This window comes from Drosophila rhopaloa, unplaced genomic scaffold, assembly GCF_018152115.1.
Source record: "Drosophila rhopaloa isolate 14029-0021.01 unplaced genomic scaffold, ASM1815211v1 contig_182, whole genome shotgun sequence".
Classification (NCBI taxonomy): domain Eukaryota; kingdom Metazoa; phylum Arthropoda; class Insecta; order Diptera; family Drosophilidae; genus Drosophila; species Drosophila rhopaloa.
This window is the reverse complement of record NW_025335064.1, coordinates 251221-258377: the sequence shown is the minus strand read 5'-3', so window position 1 is coordinate 258377 and position 7157 is coordinate 251221.

The following is a 7157-nucleotide window of genomic DNA, read 5'->3' as shown; positions in this document are numbered from 1 at the left end:
CCCAGGAGATGAGATATTTGTTCAAAATAATAAAAGATTAGGTACAAAACTATCTGCCAGATATAAAAAGAAACCGTAAAAGAAGACAGAAACACCACAGTACTAACAGAAACTGGAAGCATTATTCATAAACAACTTATTCGAAATTAAATCACATTTACAGAACCCTTTTCACTGCGTGCACAGCTGACGTACAAATAACTGACTACACGAAATCCAATATCGTGACTCTAATTACCGGACTGGCAAAGGTTCAAACGGGAACCTTCAGATTAATTTATATTATTGACTTAGAAAAATACGAAGAAACACTTGAAAAAATTAATTACACTGCTAACTATAAATTAAAAACATACGACCCAATATTGCCATTTATAACCGAAGAAATTAGAATTTCAAAAAATTTAATTAATAACCTCAAGATTAAGAGTAGAAGGAAAAGACATATAGATTTATTAGGCAGCGCCTGGAAATGGTTAGCTGGATCTCCCGACAGTAGAGATTTCGAAATAGTTCAAGAAAAAATAAATTCAGCATTAACTAACAACAACAATCAAGTTATTCTAAACAGACTTATCCTAGAAAAAATAAATAATATCACCCAGGCCAATGCAAATCTTATAAACAGCTTAAAATACGGAGGAGATCCTCAAAGAGACACTAGCACAATATTAATGTTTCAAATTAAAATGCTTAAAGAAGAAATTGTCAACTTAAACCACGCAATACAATGGGCAAAAGCAGATATTAGTAACACCCAGATATTAGGAGATGTAGAGGTAAATGAAGTTATAACAAGAAAGGAAAGCTAACTTCGGGCGGAGCCGAAGTTGAAATACCCTTGCAGAATATTCTGCAAATTATATTCTCCAAAATTATTCATATGATGCATTCTTAATACTCATAAAAAATCCCAACTTCCTAACTTTAAAAACACCAAAGTTATGGCATTTCCAATCGTTCAGTTATATGGCAGCTAAAGAATATAGTCGGCCGATCCTTATGAAATTTGATATGTCGGATTGATTGGGCAAAAATAAAACCCATAGAAAATCTCAACTTCCTAACTTAACAAACACCAAAGTTATGGCATTCCCGATCAATCAGTTATATGGCACCTATAAGATATAGTCGGCCGATCCTTATGAAATTTGGTAGGTCGGATTAATTGGCCAAATATAAAACCCTTATAAAATCCCAACGTCCTAACTTTACAAAGACCAAAGTTATGGCATTTCCGATCAATCAGTTATATAGCAGCTATAGGATATAGTCGGCCGATCCTTATGAAATTTGATACGTCGGATTGATTGGCCAAATATAAGACCCATAGAAAGTCCCAACTTCCTAACTTAACAAACAGCAGAGTGATGGCATTTCCGATAAATCAGTTATATGGCAGCTATAGGATATAGTCGGCCGATCCCGGCCGTTCCGACTTATATACTGCGTGCAAAGGAAAGAAGGGTGTGTGCAAAGTTTGAATTCGATATCTTTAAAACTGAGAGACTTTTTAACTTTGCTTGCTGGACGACAGACTAGGACTGGATGGTACCTAGTTGCCCCATGCTACTTTTATTGGCCTCTGATTACAAATACATGAATATATAGGTACAATTAATGAGAGAGAGAGAAATTTACATGGCTTTGAGACAGATTAGTACTTAAAGCTAGGTTTAGTATAACAGTTTTTAAATTGTAACAAATTCTAGCACAATTCTGGTACATGTCTTAGATAACTTTAGCTAGGAGCTCGACAGTTGGTAACATTAATTTTAGTACATAAACAATTCGTGGGAGCCACAAATAATTTGAGCATTTTTAGGTCTACATTATTCTGCAGTCAACAGAGCCAAAAAGAGCGTGAATCCACAACCGACTATCAACAATAACGACGTCCGCGCATCACCATATCGCCGAAAAAGCAGGCCATCGCCGGCAGAAACTCCTCATCGCATAGAACCGCCAGCTGAAACAATTATTGGACGAGGAAAAACAGCCAAGCAGTCCCGGAGGGGATATAATCCAATCACTATGGAGCGCAGCCGCCATCCCTCGCCTCACCTCAGCCACGCGCAAGGAGCTCTAAAATCCCGCGCTCCCTTAGATTCTCGTCTCGCAGTAGCCGCACATGATGACAGCAATCTCCATTTAGCAGGGCAACCCAGGCGTGCACAGGAAACTCTGTGCCTCATTTAGGCAGCGGGAGCACAGGGGACGCTCAGGACATGTGCAAAGAAGTTTCCCCCTGCAAATCCCTGAAGCCATGGATTGGGCCCTCCTGCGTCCTCGACCCTAGAAGTCTTCAGTCTGTGCGTATAGGAGAGAGCAAAGCAGCGCAGCATTGGTGCGCATCTAGGGGCAAGCAAGTCCGGCAGTAAATCCACCGCGCACTTAAGAAGCCATTCAACACAGAGAAATTCTACATTACAGTCTCTGATGCCATGGATTTAGGTTTCATCGAGTCATCGATTTTATGGCCGCAGCCGCAGCCATTTGGAAACTTCTACGCCTCAGAATTTCTCCTTACAAGTGGTCTTCAGCTGGGGTCAGCGCAACTAGAGCACATCATGGGGCGAGAATGTATCCGGCAGTCACTCCACCACGTGCATATGAAGCCATTTCGCATGGAAGCCATAGATTTTGTACCGCATCTCCGACGCCATATCAATTTAGAACTTCTACGACAACGGTTAACTTGGATTTTGGTGAAGTTTTGATTATTATATTAAATAATTGGAGGCGTAACCAGTTTTATTTTGCAGCAAAACAACTTATCAAAAGACAAATTGTCAGCTGGAATAAACTCGGTCGTGGTGAGAAAAAACAGCTGTTTCCGTGTCGTAGCAAGTTGGCATCTCCAGAAAACAGTCGTTTGGCAAGCGCATACCGCACCCCCGCTAGCCCACAACCTGTGCGTATAGGAAACATGCAAACGCCTCTGGCCTTCTTTTTACAAGCGGTCGTCAGTTGGATTCTCTTGCCCCATGAAGTTTTTTGGTAAACATCCCATGCCGCTGTCAAAGTGATAAAGCATAAACAATCTCCTTTTGCAGATAAGGAAAACCAATTCCGCCAGAGCAATTCGTCAGTTGGAGTCACTTGGATTTTGGTGACAGGCCAGCCATTTTGGTGCCACATAAGAAACGACTGCTTTCCGCCGCAATTTCATCGCTCGCCACGAAATTCACCGCACACAGGACAGGATGTGCATTCGCTACAGCTGGGGCGCAATCTTGGCGCGAAATGTATCCGGCAGTCACTCCACAGCGCACAAGAGAAACTATCTCAGTAGGAGATTCTCATAGCCGCCTCGCAAGATCTTTTAAGGAGTCACACGCCGACGTCAATGTGAGGCCCCAGGACTCAGTTGTCAGGATTTACACAATGGAGCGGCCTCTCATCTGGGAAAAGCATCATCCGTCGCCTGTGGAAGAGTTTCTGCCTCATAGCAGCCGTCAGCTGGAGTCCGTTGTCGTACGTGGGTTCCAGAACTCAATCTCCAAGGATTTTTGCTCACTCGCCGCAGTCCAGGCGCACATATGCGCGCCACCTCTCAGAATAAGCTCGGCTGGTTTGAAAACAGAGATCGCAAACCGGTCCCACCTGTCACTTGTTAAGCAGCGTCTCTCAAAGATCCAGTGTAAGTATCGAACAAAAGCAGATATAATTGAAAGTATATTCATTCATTAATTGCAGAATAAATATCTTCACCAAAAGCGGAAACTCGCGGAGAGAGATAGCCATTATTGTGCCGCAGTTAAGGTATTTCTAGCGCCGCCGTCAGATCAGCCACAAATCCGTCGTTTGCCGCACGACAGACCGCAAATATGACTGGCATGCATTCTCTGCAGTGAGGAGTATTTCAGTGATGCCTCTCTGTAAGGATGCCAAGCCTACAGGGGACACCGCAGCATCATCGCACTCCAGTAAAAAATACCATTAATCCGTTTGAAAATATATTGTTTGGTTGCTCAAATGTAATTGAAAGTCAGGGATGATTATTCTTATAATCCCAATGGGCTGCCCCTCCATTATTTCTATTAAGTATTCTCTTGAAACTCTACCCTTTCTATATAATTTGTTGAATTTATTTATATTACTCTCACACCACCTACTCGGGGGATTTTCTTTGATTGCTCTCCGTTTTTCTCTCTTCTTTCTAAGACATTCCTCTATCTATTTTACCTCATCTAACTCATCTTCCAAACAAAGCAGGGTCGGGAGACTCTCTCGATATGATTGCCTTAGTGTGGAACAGATCTTGTTTTCCTCCTCCTCAGTATAACCATATATCCAATCATATGTGGGCTCTTTTGGTCGTTTTGGAAGAGCTTAATGTGTTGTTAGAAAGAATTTTCTGTATCGGTCCAGGTATCTCGGTCTACTTGGAGCCAATCTTTTTGGGATGAAGGGATTTATTAGAAGATCCCTGATCAGCGGATTTGTGTGGCTTTCCACTGAGTCCACAAATCGCTGGCTGGCCTGATTATAAACTTCCGGTAAAGACTTTATGTTGAATTTGGCTCTGATGGCAGCCTGACTGGTGTATCTATACGCATTTATGGATTTCCTAATCAGTCTGTTTTCAATACCTTGGATTTTGTCAGCATTTGTGTTGGAAACAATAGATCCCCAAACCGCTAATGGGAGAGATGATTTGCTTGAAGAGAAGGGCTTTTGTGTTGTTTGGCATTTTGCTTTTACTACCAAGGAGCCATTCCAGTTTATTGTAAGCGCTAATTATCTTTTGTTTTAGCTGTAAGACATGGGGTCCTAGAGAGAGCCTTTTATCAAACAGAATACCTAAGTATTTTTCCTTAGTACTTTTCGTCGCCCTTTGTCCATCAACTATGGGAGGGGAATGGCCGCTTTCCAAATTCCCTTTAAGGGAGAAAAGGACATGCCCCGTCTTTTTTCCGTTAATGGATATGTCCCATCTTTTTGCACATTTGCAGAACTCGGTGATGTAGGTTTGGCAAAGATTTAGCGCAGCATTTCCTGTTTGGGCACGGCCAATGAGGATGGTGTCGTCTGCGTATGTGGCAAGCATTATATTTTTCGAGAAATAGGACGGGAAATATGTACTAGATCTAGATTTTACGGGCATTGGTATGTCCGAGGTGTAGATTGAGTACAAAATTGGGCCCAGGATGCTACCCTGGGGAACCCCTGCCTCGATTTTGCCCTCCCTGGAAATTGCCTCGCTTGTGACTTTCACCGTAAATGTTCTGTCCTTGAGGTAATTTTTTAGGATGATGTAGAGCCTGGTTGGAAGCAGTTTTGCAAGTTTAAAAAGTAGGCCCCCATGCCAAACCCTATCGAAAGCCTCTGAAATGTCTACAAAAGTGGCAGAGCAAACTTCTTTATCCTCATATGCCTGTAGAATGAAGTTTGTGACTCTTTCAAGTTGGTGCTCTGCCCCGTGTTCTTTCTTAAATCCAAATTGATGGTTTGGGATGGCATTTGCGAAGGGTTCGGCTTCAAAAAGCCTTGTTAAGAGTACTTTTTCAAACATTTTTGAGAGACCCGACAGAAGGCTGATGGGACGGTAGGACTTTACACAGGAGGGGCTCTTCCCTGGTTTAAGGATCATTGTGATCTGAGCATGTTTCCATTCTGATGGGAAATGGCCGGTTTTGAGGATATTATTGAATATTAGGAGAAGATAAAAGCCCTTTTTTGTTAGCTGTTTGATAAGCTACATTTTATCTTGAGCATTTTTTGTTCAGCTGTTTGATATTTTTTCCTTTCAGAGTAAAAGGGCTTATATGAGGAGACTCCTCAGCAGATAACATTTTTGTAATCTTTTCAACTCCACTCTCGTCTCCATCCTATCCGACTCCTCATTTCTCAGGTTTGGTTTAAAACGTCCTTCGAGATGGTGTACAAAAGCTTCCGCTTTCTCATTTAAAGTTCTTGTCCAGGGATTGCTATAGACCGGGGAGTTAGCGTCGACTTCACGTTTTAGAGACCAGAAAGGTTGCGTCTGTTTTTTGACATTATAACTTTTGCATTTTATATCGGTCAGTAGTGTCAATGTCTTTAACCATATTGTTTATATTTCTTTCCCTTAATTTTTTTATCTCCCTGGCCAGCTTATTTTGAGCATGTTTAAACCAGATTTTGGCTTCCTCAGTTCCTGTACTCCTGAAAATTCTGTTTAATTCCCTTTTCTCATCCAAAAGTCTAGCTGTGCTCTCGTCCAGAGTTATAAAATTTCTTTCTGCTATGTTGACGATTGTTTGAACCATTTTGAGGGCGGAAAAGGTGGGTGGCGTCCTTAGCCGACTCATTGATGTTTTTTAAGAAAATACCAACGCAGTCTTCAATATCGTCACCACTGTGGATTTCTGTGTTTAACAGGATTTTCTCATCAAGCAGTTTTTTAAACTTGCTAAGGTTTGTGGCTTTTGAGATGATAGGTTTGTGGCTTGAAATACTGCAGAAGGAATTTTGAGCATTGAAGTTTATAAGTATGCTTAAGGGAAGGTGGTCTGAGCTGAGATCGGGGGATGAAGTGATCTTCAAATTTCTGCGGCGCAAGCCTTTAAAAACCGAAAAATCAATTGCGGATGGCTGCTTTCTTTTGTCAAAAGGAAAATGAGTGGCTTGTCCTGTAGTCAGGATTTCCAAATCCCTTCTGGAACATAAGGCTTCATGTAGATTTCTTCCCCTAGCACACGATTGATAATTGCATGGTATTTCATGGTATTTCCATTTGGGCAATTTAATTGATTTAAGTTCATAATTTGTGGGTATCACTGCCGGGAGAATGGTTATTTAAACAAAAATGGGTTGGCGTTCGTTGGGCGAGTTTGTTGAAATAGATTTTCCGAGCGGAATTTCAATTCCCTGTGTCTTGAAGAATTTAGAAAAGTTTTCCATAAGAAGGTCAATTTTCTTTTCCATCATTTCAACCCGCATCACCAGTCCCGGTTCAGAGAGAATTTCTTTTTTTGAATTAGGAGATTGCTTCCTATTTCTGGTTTCAGAGGAGCTGGTTTGGGGGATTATTCTTGGTTTAAAGTTTGCCCTGGCGGCCCGACTGGTAGTTGGCGGGCTGTCCCCTGTCTCTTGAGTGCCCTGAAGGTTCCTTTCAGAGTCTTTTCCTTGTTTAAAAGGCTGCCTTTGGAGAGGTTTTTTGGGATTTCCTT